Below are 13,574 nucleotides of genomic sequence, written 5' to 3' on the forward strand. Positions count from 1 at the left end.
AACAAATTGTGGTATATCCATATGACGAATACTGTTCAGCAATAAAAAGAAGTATGAGAAATTGATATACACAACATCTTGGGTGAATCTTGAAATAATTATGCTGAGCAAATGAAGCCAGATGAAAAAGATGACATATTCTGTGATTCCATGCATACAACATTCTAGAAAATGCAAGCTTATCTGTAACAACAAAAGGGAAACCAGTAACTGCCTGCGAGTAAGGTTAGGGATAAGAATAAAGGGTTACCGGGCGCCTGGGTGGCTCAGTGGGTTAAGCCGATGCCTTCAGTTCAGGTCATGATCTCAGGGTCCTGGGATCGAGTCCCGCATCGGGCTCTCTGCTCAGCAGGGAGCCTGCTTCCCTCTCTCTCTCTCTGCCTGCCTCTCTGCCTACTTGTGGTGATCTCTGTCTGTCAAATAAATACATAAAATCTTAAAAAAAAAAAAAAGAATAAAGGGTTACCAGGGTACATTAGGAAACCTTTGGGGTTGGGGCACCTAGGGGGGCTCAGTCGGTTAAGTGTCTGCTTTTGGCTCAGGTCATGATCCCAGGGTCCTGGGATCAAGCCCCACATGGGGCTCCCTGCTCAGTGGGGAGTCTACTTCTCCCTCTCCCTCTGCCTCTACCCCGTACCCCCACTTGTTCTCTCTCTCCCTCTCTCAAATAAGTAAGTAAAATCTTAAAAAAAAAAAAAGGTTGGGGTTGATCAGTATGTTCATTATCTTGATTGTGGTCTGTGCACATGTTAAAATTTATCAAACCGTATGTTTTAACATGTGCCATTTATTGTATGTCAAGTATATCTCATGATAACAGTTTATCATGGGGTAAAGCAGAAATCTAAGTTTCTTCCTATGGTTAGACAGTTGTTCCAGCGCGACGTATCGTGTGCTGTGCCCTCGGAGTTTGACGCCACTTTTCTCCTTCACTAATTCCCTGTCTAGATTTGAGTTTGTACCGATGGTCTCTGTTGTGTTTGATCTATTTGACTATCTTTTCACCCATATTACACTCTGGAACTTGTTTGGATTATAACATGGCTATATGCATCGGGTCATTTTCTAGCTTCCTGCCTTCTGTAGGCTCTGGACCTTGTTTTTTGCCTCTTGTGGCATTAAAACCCAAACTCTTAGCTACTGGACACTTACTCCCCATCCATACCAATGTATTGTCAGTTCACGGACTCTCCATTTTTAGTTCCCTCTGGCCTTTTGACCTTTCTTGTAAGCCCAGATATGTATTTCTGAATGTCACCATTTATCCAGTCAATCTTGTTGTTTGTAATGGAAAGAGTTGAATTTAATATAGCCCAGTTTGCCAGAACTAACCCTCTGGCCCTCCTAGCTAACCCCGCCCCCCAACACACACACACCTCCACCATTGTTTTAATTTAATTTATTTATTTGACACAGAGAGATCACAAGTAGGCAGAGAGGCAGGTAGAGAGAGGGGGAAAGCAGGCTCCCCGCTGAGCAGAGAGCCCGATGCGGGGCTCGATCCCAGGACCCTGAGATCATGACCTGAGCCGAAGGCAGAGGCTTAACCCACTGAGCCACCCAGGTGCCCACACCTCCACCATTTTTCTCATTGTACTATGAATTCCTTGAGGACACAAAGGGCAAGGGTGGAGAAGATCCCTCTTGGGGCCAGTACCTAGTATTCTTGCACAGAGTAAGTACTTAGTAACTGTGTCTTGAAGGCATGGTGCGTAATACTTTATATTTAGACAGATAATAATAACATTGTGACAAATTGATATAGAAGAGGAAATTTTAGAAAAAAAGGGAGAAAAGCAAGCTGCTAAATGTGACAAGGGAGAAATGGTTAAAAAATAGAAAAGCAACGCTAAGAGCGGAGAGAAGCAGGGAGCTGGCACACACAGACAGGGCGGGGGAGTGTAAGAAAGAGGTAAGGGGGTTGCCTGCGCGGCTGAGGAAAGAGACACATGCGTGGAATAAAGACTGTAGGTAGTTGTTTTTTGTTTTGTTTTTTTTAAGTGTATGTAGGCTGTAAAATGTGTCTAGATTGTTCCGTGAGTGAATCTGAAGGTGGGAAAAAGATATTGTGTGGGCGGGAAACAATAGAACAGAGGCGAAGAGCAGAGGAAGATTCCGCATAAGAAAGCTGCAGTGTTCTAGTAGCTGCAAGCACAGGAAGCTGATTTAAAGTTTCCATTTTATTAAAAATCAAGTTAGAATGTGTGAGAACTCTAAAGCTTGTTAGAATTGTAAAACTAGCTAGAAGATCAAGCATCCTGCTGGCAAACCCAAGGTGGACCCGTGAACAGGGAAGAGGTAGAGCAGCATCTCTGACCTCAGGGCCCTTGCATCACTTCAGAAAGTGATCTTTGCCATCTCTTCACCACACCCAGTGCTAGGACATGAATGGCTTTGAAAAAATTATTCAAAGACCTCTTGTGTTTTCAATATTAGTGCTCCAACTCATCACTTTTTCCTAAAAATGGAGTTCTCTATGCAGAGTTAACCTGTGTTTTGGCAGAATTTTCAGTTACTCCAGACAAAGCAGTTATGGAGGAATGTCTGCATTTTCTCTTTCCCGTACTTATAAAATCTGCCTATTAGCTTTATGAACATACACATTTATTTTGCCTTCCCTTTATGAGACAGTTTCTCTTTGAGAAGAAGATAGTTAACTAGCTGCAGAGTAGTAATATTGCTCATAATAGCAATTTTCGTTAAGTTTGACGATTCATTTCAAGGACCAATCCCTTATACCATTATCCCTTTAATTTTCAATTCACTATTAACTGATTCTTACTGAGAAGCAGAAAAATTGTTGATGCCGTTTTACCATTAGTTCCAACCAGACCTTAATTTATTTTTAGAGACTTAAAAACCACCCGAAGTCAAAATAAGATGTGTAAAAATCCCAATTAAAAAAAGAAATTCCAACCTTTTTGTTTCCTTTGGTTGAACTAGGAATTTTTCATAAACATCTCTGAGTCAGAGATTAAAATACAGGATGATGGCTGTGTTTCCAGAGACTGGTGTTGCCAGTCGCTGTCAGGAACTCGTTTCTCTTAATTGTTGTCTTTTACAGTCGTCCGATTTCCACTTAATTGATTTGCATGCACTGTAGCCTAATAATGGGAGAGCTTGCAGGCAGAGCTGTGTCTGCTCAGAAACCTTATATCCCACGTTTCAAGGCTGAGCTCTGGAATTGATTATGAATAGTCTGTGAGGCAAACAGGATAAATGAGGAAGCAACTCAATCCACACCGTTTTGCTTTTAGATGGAGCGGATTTCTTTTAAAGCAGAGAGAAAGGAGTGTTCGCTTTGTCCTTGGGAGCATTACTCCTAAAGCCTCAGATCCTGCTCTGATAATGAATGGTGACCCAAGGCAATTATGGAACAAGGCATGGGATTTGACTAAGCAAAGCAGTCGGTATCCTAAAGAAATCTGAGAAGAGCCGCGGCTTCTGGCAGAAACAGGTGTTGCAAAATGTCGAATGGGATGGCAGAAATGTCCCAGAAGCTACAAGATGAACATGTGAAAATGAGCTGGTAGGTGAGATAGGAAAGAAGAAGACTTATCTGCCACCGGATTACCATTCCCCGGGAAAGGAGCGAGATTTAGTCCTTGCTTCGTATCAGATAATGAAATCTTCTTTCCGAGAGTGAGATAATTAGAAAAACTCTGAAGTAAACAATTGTAACTCTGAAGTACATAGAAGTTGACTCTACGGAGAACAGGGTTCCGTCAGGAGTTCGAGTAAATGCTTACAATGGCTGAGCCATTAGTTTTGAGATGTGGAGGTGGGGGAACCACACAGCACAGATGCTAGGACGATCCTTGTCTGTCCTTTCGGTGGCACAGTGATTACTGACAGCCTTCTTTTCCATCTCAGGGGAATTGTGGGATGGTCACCCCCTCTCCCCCCGGGGTAGCTTGTAGGACTCAGTGGTATTTTATAAAATATCACTAACACTTAGCCTGGAGACAATATAGAGTTGGATTTGGGTTAGCTTTCTCTTGTAGGTCCCACAGAATGTTTAAATTTATCCTTTAAGGTACTTGGAAGATAAATGAATTATTGGCTTATCCATTCTGTTCGCAAAATAATGAGGTTGTTTTAATGGAAAGGTCAGAAGAATTAAAAATAGGAGTGTGGTAGAACCTGAAATATTAATTTCTAATTTCTATGGACTTTATCAAGAGGGAATTCTGCAGAATATGTAAAATCATGACTGCCTCAAATTCATGCAAAGGTCTTTGAAGTCTTCTTGATTTATATTTAAACTTCTTTTGAAGGATGAAGACAGACTGCTACATTTAACTTAACTGGATTCCCGCAGAGATGTCTGCTGGGTCGGAGATAGAAGAACAAATTTGGATAAATCTGTGTTGGAAAGCTCCTCTTTAAAATATTTAAATAAGAAATTAAAATGCTCTGATGGGTGCATGTAGATTTCTAACTAATTTAATAGCAACATTTGTGGCACACCTAGTATATCTCATATATTTGGCTTCTATAACTAATTTTTAGAGCAACCTGAAAGCAATTATTTCCCCCATTTTGCAGATGAAGACCCAGTCCCAAAGAAATTAAATAATATGTTTATCTGGTAAGTGAGAGCACCAGGATTTGAACTCAAGTCTGACTTCCCAGCCCATGCTTGATTGCCATTTGAGCAACATCTACCATATTGTAATCCCACATTTGTAAACCTATATGCACATTTAGATCCACATCACGTGCATAAAGTCTTAAGATGGCATAGAGAAAATGAAAGTCCATATGACATCTGGTTTCTTTCTATCCCCGTGTAGATATTATGTTCTAGGGGATTCTGCCCCATCCAATCTATAAAATAGTGACATGCAATATATTTATATTTCTCCATATATTTCTTTTAAAATGATTGTGCATACCCATCTCCAGGATGTGGCCCAACTGAGCCACCAGTTAAATCAACCTTTCACATGTTATGAATTTTAAAAAAATTAAATATAAGAAAATATTTCAGAATAAACTGAATTACCATATAAAAGTAAATACCAAAGCAATTTTTACCAGAACAGCAAAACTATTTTTACGTCTTTAGTATAAAAAAAGAAAAGAAAACCCTACACTTTGAAAAAGGGTCTAAAAGATGGTGGGTAATTTCTTTCGATCAGTTACAATATAGCACTTCTTTTGAGCTTACTTCCCAAAAAGAAGAGAATGTAATAACATAGGTTATAAAACTCTGACTTACATTAGTGGTAGATAACTTTCACTGAACAATTAATAACTGTTTTATTTTTTCCCCTCATTTAATACCTACAACGACCTATCGATGTCATATTCTATTTTCACACTCTGTATTACAGCCCAGGAGACTGAGGCTTAGTGAGGTTAAGTAAGCGATCCGAGATGACACAGTGTGTCATTTTTTATTTATGAGGAGGTAGACATTTTAGAAATGGAAATACACCAGTAGTAGTCAATTTTCTAAATTAACACACTTTTACCTCAAGACATGTGAATTAAGTCAAATTCTGTAAGTTCTAAAAGAAAACTTATTTTAAAAATTAAATATTTTACCTTAAGTCAGAAAACAAAAATATGTCTACAGTAAATTAAAGCAAATGACCAAAAGTTTGTTCAAAACAACACTAATAACCATAAAACCCAAAAACATATACTAAAAACCTAGAAGACAATAAGAACCTAGTGACGAAACCCAGTTCTCCCGGACACCGATTTCTGTGCCTTTAAGTATTCAACGGTACCATGGTCAGTGTCTGAGGTGATCTGCAGCATGTGCGTGTCCAAAATATTTGTGTATAATGTTTCGTTTCCCTTGGTTCCAAGGAGCTCGTGCTTAAGAGACAGGCTCTGCTTGGGGTAGATGAGTGGTGGTTAAGATCGCTTGTATTAGGACTGAATTCTGCCATGAGGTCCTGGAACCATATTATATGAATGCACATGAGGATCCTTGACAATTCAGCCCCTCGCAGATAGCACTCACTGTAGTTGGCCTGTGTAGAAATCACACCTCGCCTCATTCTGATAGCTCAGGTTCAACGTGACCAGCCTGCTTTCCCTCCAATAGAAAACACAGTTGCGTACGGTGACCATAACAGCACAAGCAGTACATTTGGGGAATTCTTTTCCAGAATGAGATCTCTCTGATGGAGAAAATCATGTGGCAAGTACTAACTCCAAGCCACACCCATAGATTCATATTTATAGCAGGGCTAAGATTCTCAGAATCAGTTGGATTAGAAATCAGTGCTTTAAAACCTTAGTTTTACATTAACACTCCCAAAGAAGTGTTAATAGAGTAGAACACAGGCTTTGCATGGCTTCTTCAAAGATAAAACTGGAGTCTTCAAAGAATGCAAAGCTTTCAGCCGCTATACCCCCACCTGCAGGGAACTTGACTTCCCTGTTTCCTGAAGGCTGGTTCCTTAGAAATGTCTAAGAAGCACCAGAGGTGATCGGAGCCTCTTGTCGTTCCAGAGACCAGTGGAGGGTGTGTCCTGAGATCTGCAGGCCAGTCATCTCAATACTGTGACTCAGTGACTCCTGCTTTTTTTAGGTCTAGTGCCTGAGCTGGGCAGGTGTACTGTGTGGTTGAGGGTGCCCGGGGACTGGGGATCTGGCACATTCCACATCCTTCCCTGATTTTCACTTTTAAGGCAGCTACGTGTTCTTAGCACCAGTGAGCCCTGACATCATTTGACCCCAAAGGATGGACCCCTGTCCGAATGGGAAGGAGTGTTGCTCCCCGCCATTCTCAGCCACACCGCAGCCGGTAAACATGAGTCTGTTTGGAGTTCCTCGCACGTGTGTGGCACTTAGTGTTCCTAATTGCTAATTCATAACGTGATCTCATAGGTTAAACATGATGATCCTCGTGAAAGAGAAGAGGAGAGACTTCCTTGCCACCCATGAATTATTGGGCAAAATCACCAACTGAAAATCTGTAATCTCGGCCCTGAATTCTGGTGGCCATTTTCCGGCCTGCCAGCAGACTCCTTCCGGATAGCTTCTCACCCCAGATCTTGTGGTTTCTCAAGCAAAGGGAAAAGGAGTTACTGCTTAAGGAGCCCTTGGCCTCGGTTCGCAATGTCAAGGGTGGTAGCCTTTGTCTTATGACCTCAAAACAGTTTCCACGTTTCCAGTTTGGAGCTGATCAGTGTGAGCTCTGTGCCCTGACACTTCACTTTCCTGATGCTCTGAATACATTTATGTACCTCTCCTTGCTGAACCCTTGCTCAGATGCCAGTTTCCCGGTCCCTGCCACATATTGGTACATATTGCCCGCATCGGCAAAATAGTGAGCAATATAATTAAGGAGATCAAGTTGGAGAAAAGAAATGATTAAAAGAACTAATCAGGGGCGCTTAGGTGGCTCGGTGAGTTAAGCCTCTGCCTTCAGTTCAGGTCATGATCTTAGGGTCCTGGGATAGAGCCCTACATCGGGCTCTCTGCTTAGCAGGGAGCCTGCTTCCTCCCTCTCTCTGCCTGTCTCTTGTGATCTCTCTCTCTCTGTCAATAAATAAATAAAATCTTTAAAAAAAAATAAAAATTTTAAATTAAAAAAAAAGAACTATTCAGATACAACAAGGTACGATGATTTAAAATGCTTGCTTTCAAAAGAAAATCGTGTTTTGTCATTTAAATTACATACACTATTTGAACAATATCTACATTTTACCATTTTGATACATGATGAATTCAGTTCTTTATAGTATGGCTTTGCCAATCTAGCCATTCAGGAATGGATTACAGAATGGAAAATCAGGTTAAGATACTCTCAGCTTTATAGTAAGGGGAAATTTATTCCCCAAATTCTTAGAAAACAGGCCATATTTACTTGTTTCAAAAAAGTGGTGTAATGTCAGTATTATTTCCTGCCTCAGACTATTTGTCTTGTTTCATAATCCCTCTAAAAGTCCCAGAGAGCAATTAAAAGTTTTCAAAAATCACTAAGTAGTGTCTTTTCTGCAAATTCCAGGGTGCGGCTAGTGCTGCAAAGCATCCAGCATTAGCAGTAGCCAGGCCAGTTCGTAAGAGCTTTTAATTAATCCTGAAAGCGGAGGCCAAATAGGAGTGAGAACGAAGCCAGATGATTCTCTGGAATGAACCCCAAAGGCGGGAGCTGTCCGAGCAGGTTTGTTGTCAGCACAGGAGAGGGACCACCTCTGAATGCAAGAAAGTGAGCCTTGTTTTTCTGCCTGCCACTAGGAATGAAGCAAGCCAGGCCCCAAGGTATCAAAGGATACATTCACTATCCTCCCAAGGGCAGAGACTCTGTGTGTGTGTGTAAGAAAGAGAGAGAGAGAGAGAGAGAGAGAGAGATTCACTCCATGGGTTCAACCAGAAGTATGTTCCATTCATGACTTCTCTCTAGAACGTACAATGTAAATAAAAGAGAAACCTACTGATGGCCGTAAATGACCAGCTGCTCTTAGGCACGGTGTTCCCTGTTGTGTATGGATTTGTTGTGCTGCGTATCTCCTTTGCAGCACTGACAGTTTCCTTGTGGAATGCAAACTTCAGAAACACATTTGGTGTAGCTGAGCCGCTATGAGTATTTTTTACAACAAAGGGACCACATTTTGGCTGCAAGAACACAGTGTTTTTCTGCTTATGTTCAATTCTTCAAGGGAAACAAGAAAAATATAAACAAGAATCTGTGTCTTTATCTGTCTTTCTATCTATATATCTTCTGTAAATTCCTGTCATAGGTATATTTTGTGGAAATCTTGCAAATAACTTCAGTAAGGATCTCTTTTGTAAAATTAAAGTGTTTGGCCTTTTTGGCCATTCTCACAAATGAGGGACAGATTGTAGTCAGCTCAAGTATATCAGACACACTTTGTCAGTTGTGGGGGAAGCACAGATTTTTGTCTTTTTCCCCAATATGCCAATCTCTGAGAATGTAGTTTAGCAATTGTTTGCTATGGTAACAAGTGCTTGTTTACAAGCCCTGAGAGGAAGCTGTGAACAAGCTGCACCCTATGAATGAAGGGGTAAAAAAGTTGTTCTCTTTCTGTCCCTGCAACTTCTTATTCTCTCTCCTTGCACACACAGGCTCTGGCATTTCCACTTTCCAGAATGCCCAGGGCAGGGGGTTAGGAGGGCGGCACATGTATCTGCCCTAAATCTTGTGTCTGTTGATCCTTTAGTGGTCACATGACCCTATTGGGAGACCTTCCCAGTGGTCACCATCCACCACCTACAGGTGCTCCTGTAACGCTGGGAGCCGATATCTGCCTCTCAAAGCATTCATCATGCTCTACTGTGGTCATTCCTTTTCTAGGTGATAAAGCCTCTGATCTGGAAATATCTTCTTAGTCATCTCCATTCCTAGCATGTTGTGTGGCATAGAATAGACCTTTCAAATTTAATCATTTTGGATGAACAGATGGCCAAATGAAATAAAGTGGCCACACCAAGAATATGGGGAAAATAATTGCTGAAAAGGGGCTACGTAACGATAAACATAGTTATGTCCATAAGCTGACAGTCGTTACAGAGGGCCAGCACTAAACGTGTTGAAGCAAGCAGTGACAGCAGTTTGATATCAGTAGAGAGAGATGACAGTGGGAGTAATGAATAGAGCAATGTGAACACAACATCTTGAGCTGTTGCGTTTGGCGTGAGTGAGTCCTGTGGAGAGATGAGAACAGAACACAATGGGCGCATGGTTCGCTCGATTGTTATTACCTTTCTTTTAAAAACGTGAAAGTGTAATGAGGTCATTGTGTGAATTGTTTTTTAGTAATAGCTGAAAAGGTTCTCATTTTACAGAGAAGGAAACTGAGGCTCAGATGGCCAAATTGAATTGCCCAAGGTAATTAAATTGGTTAATCATTGAACTGAGATGATAATCCTTGTGCTCCCCTATATGGTTCAATCATTGCTCTCTACTATGTCTACTATTAGGAGTAATGATTAACTAAAACTGTACAACCCTTAAGTGCTGAGGTATTTTTTGGGGGTAGTTATAAACAATATTAGCAACAAGTTGAGGACACAATTTCTTAGATCTCAGACCCTTACATAATGTTATTTGTAAAAATGATACAAATAACAAAATGTTATTTGTAAAAATGATATTTATTAAGAAATAAAGGCAGCTGGGTCAGTTAAGCTCAGTCATTTAAGCATCCAACTCTTGATTTTTGCCTCAGGTCATGATCTCAGGGTCATGAGATCAAGCCCCGAGTCAGGCTCCACACTCAGCTGGGAGCCTGCTTAAGATTCTCTCTACCCTCTGCCCCCTCCACCTTCCCTCTGTCTCTCAAAACAAAACAAACAAAAAAGTCATATGTCAGGCAGATAATTAATGTCTTTTGAAAAATAATTAACTGCTCCAAGGGATTCCAGTATTCATTTTGAAACATGGAAACTACTAAAGCCAAAATTTAAAAAATGGAAAATCCATGCCAATTTTTATACCACACTTAGAAGTCCCATAAAAACAATAGGATCCAATTGTTGAAGAATTTCTTGTGTAGTTACTTTATAAGCAAACAAATAAACAAACACATAGATAAATTTGCCATAGATTTAAATAATGGTGGGAAAACACATACACATTCCCTCAGTCAGCCAAAAAATAGTTATGATGACATCTACTATGTATTAGTCAAGGTTCTTCAGAGAAACAGGACCAATAAGATGTGTACATAGAAAGCAATGAGATTCATTTTATTTATTTACTTATTTTTTTTTTTAAGATTTTATTTATTTATTTGAGAGAGAGAGAGAATCTCCAGCATACTTGCTATGGGGTTTGATCTCAGGACTCCAAAATCGTGACCTGATCCAAAACCAAGAGTGCAACACTCAACTGAATGAGCCACCAAGCACCCAAGTGGGATTCATTTTAAAGAATCAGCTTGTGTGGGGCACCTAGGTGACTCAGTGGATTAAAGCCTCTGCCTTCGGCTTGGGTCATGATCCCAGGGTCCTGGGCTCGCTGCTTGGCCGGGAGCCTGCTTCCCCCTCTTTCTATCTGCCTGCCTCTCTGCCTGCTTGTGATCTCTGTCTGTCAAATAAATAAATAAAATCTTTTAAAAAAATGAATCAGCTCATGAGATTGTGGGGACTAGCAAGACCCAACTCTTCAGAGCAGGCCAGCAAGCTGGAAATTATGGAATGGGCTTGTTGCAGTCTTGAATCTAAAGGTAGTTTGGAGCCAGGATTCTTTTCAGAAGACTTCAGTACCTTCTTTGAAGGCCTTCAGTAGATTAGATGAGGCCCGCTCATCTTATGTAGAATAATCTGCTGTACTCAAAATCTACTGATTTAAATGTTTATCATATCTAAAAAAATACCTTCATAGCAACATTTACTTGGTGTTTGACCAAACAACTGGGCACCATAATCTAGCCAAATTCACTCATAAATTTAACCATCACAGACTGTGTGTCAGGGACTATATGGAATTGGATGCTTTGCTGGGGAATGAATAGTAGAGTTTGGAAGACACCCAGTGAACAGCTGACCATTCAAACATGAATTTCACACTTCCCAAGAGCCCAAAATATCAAGTGTGGGTACTTTGAGAAATTACAGCAGAGATGTCTAATCCAGTCTGAGGGACTTGGAGTGGCTCCCTAAGAAGGTGACATTGAGGCTGGGAGCCCCAAAAGCTGAAAGATGGGTTAACCAAACAAAGATGAGAGGAGAGATTCCCAAGCAGAGGAAAAATTCCAGAGGTAGAAGGAGCATACCAAGAGCTGGGGAAGCCCACCGTGGTTGGACAGCAGGACACTTGAAAGGGGAGGAGCCAAATCCTTCAGGATTTTATGGATGAGATTTGCCACAGACAGACCTCAGTTAAGACAGGTTATGAAAATTCTGTCTTAATGCTCTGTGGCTAGTAGGTCAGAAGGGCTAAGAGTGGCTACAGGATGACCTGTCAGGGGACTAGAGAGTGGTGCAGGAGGAGATGGACATGGTGAGAGCTGAATGAGCTCAAAAGATATTTTGGAGGATATTAAGGGACACATGACGATGAGTTATGGAAGTTGGGGCAGAAATAGGTGTCAAGGAGATTCCTCAATCTCAAACTTGCTCAGTACTTTGGATGAAGGTCTCATGATGCTGCTTGTTACAAAGAACTGTTGGTGATGGAGTCCATGTTCAGTAAGGGGTACAGAGTTGGAGACACTTGGGGTGTAGCCAGGTGGAGACATCTAATAGGTAGGTAGACACATACCACTGAGACTCCAAAAGACACCTAGGGTGAGAGAGAACTGAAACTATGGAAATGGATTTGTCTGCATAGGGAGAGAGATAGCATGAGAAGAGAGAGGAGGCTAAGAACCAAGCTCAGAGTAACTCGGGCCCGAGGGCCAGTTACAGGAGGAGGAGATGGAAAAGGAGAATGACCTGAGAAGTGGGGATGAAACCAGCATCTTCCAAGTCAGCAACACTGCCTCTCTCTCTCCCTAACCACAACTGGGAAAAGTTTTCTGTTTTTAAGGACTTGTGTGATTAGGTTGGGCCCACCCAGAAACCAGGATAATCCCTCAAGACTTTTAGCCTTGTTCACATCTATAACCTTAATTCCACTTGCCACGTAACATAACACATCCAAGTGTTCCAGCGAATAGGACGTGGCCATCTTTAGGGGGCTATTATCCTGCCTAGCACTAAAGCAACTATGTGGAATGCTTCTCAGAAGTTACAGAAGATAAAAACTGAAAACGGTCCAGTTGGATGGGGCACATGGAAATAAACTAGAGCAAGTTCAGTGGGTTGGAGATCATGAAAATGGACTAAAAATTCCATCAGAGGGATTAAAACGTAGATATTTTTTTTCAAGAAATCCAACTGTGAGTAAGGAATGCAGGTCTTGAAACCCACTTAAGCATGAGTGAATATTTATTAGGACTGGAAGAATCATTGTCTATTTTTAGAGTTTGGCTGATGGTAGCAACAGTTCTACCCTCCCTAATTCCAGAGAGCCTCTTGTTCTATCATGAATATCTGAGGGAAATAATTAACATTAACAAATAAAAATAAAACCTAGAAGATATTTGTTAACTGTGACAACGAAACTAAGATAAATAACCAATACACATTCTAAAACTCTTGATGTTTATTTCCACTTCTAAACCACATCATGTGGTTTTAGATACATGAGTTCCAAGGCAACTAATCATCTAATAAATGTGTCTCTAACAAGCATTTGCTAATAGCTTGATGTTGGCAAAAATATTATGTTTCAAATCTGCTGCCTCTGAAGCCAAAAGATTTCAACATAATATCTGTACTGATGAGAGTTGTGCCTAAAATGAGAATCAGTGTTAATATGAAAAAAAAGTAGAATAAAAAAGGAAAAAACCACTCTAATAGTTACCAACCAGTGAAATCATAATAGTTAACAATTACTGAGTGATTGACTAATTCTAGTGCTATTCTGGGACTAGTAGTCTGGCTCATTTAGTCCTTATGACACTCCTACAAGTAGGTAAAAAGTCTATCCCCATTTTAGAGGTGTGGAAACTGAGGCAGCACACACCAGGACTTGGGTTCCAATCTAAGCAGTGGACAAATGTCGAGATACCAGCAGCAATCAGGAACACCTGACACTT

The 13,574-nt window shown here is 40.8% G+C and overlaps 1 protein-coding gene across 1 annotated transcript in view; it reads left to right on the plus strand.

Annotated features, from left to right (window-relative positions):
• The window catches only part of NALCN (sodium leak channel, non-selective), a 309,369-nt gene that overhangs the window by 39,263 nt on the left and 256,532 nt on the right, over positions 1-13,574 (plus strand). The gene's annotated exons all lie outside the window — the stretch shown is intronic.

The sequence above is a fragment of the Mustela lutreola genome, chromosome 13, assembly GCF_030435805.1.
Source record: "Mustela lutreola isolate mMusLut2 chromosome 13, mMusLut2.pri, whole genome shotgun sequence".
Lineage (NCBI taxonomy): Eukaryota > Metazoa > Chordata > Mammalia > Carnivora > Mustelidae > Mustela > Mustela lutreola.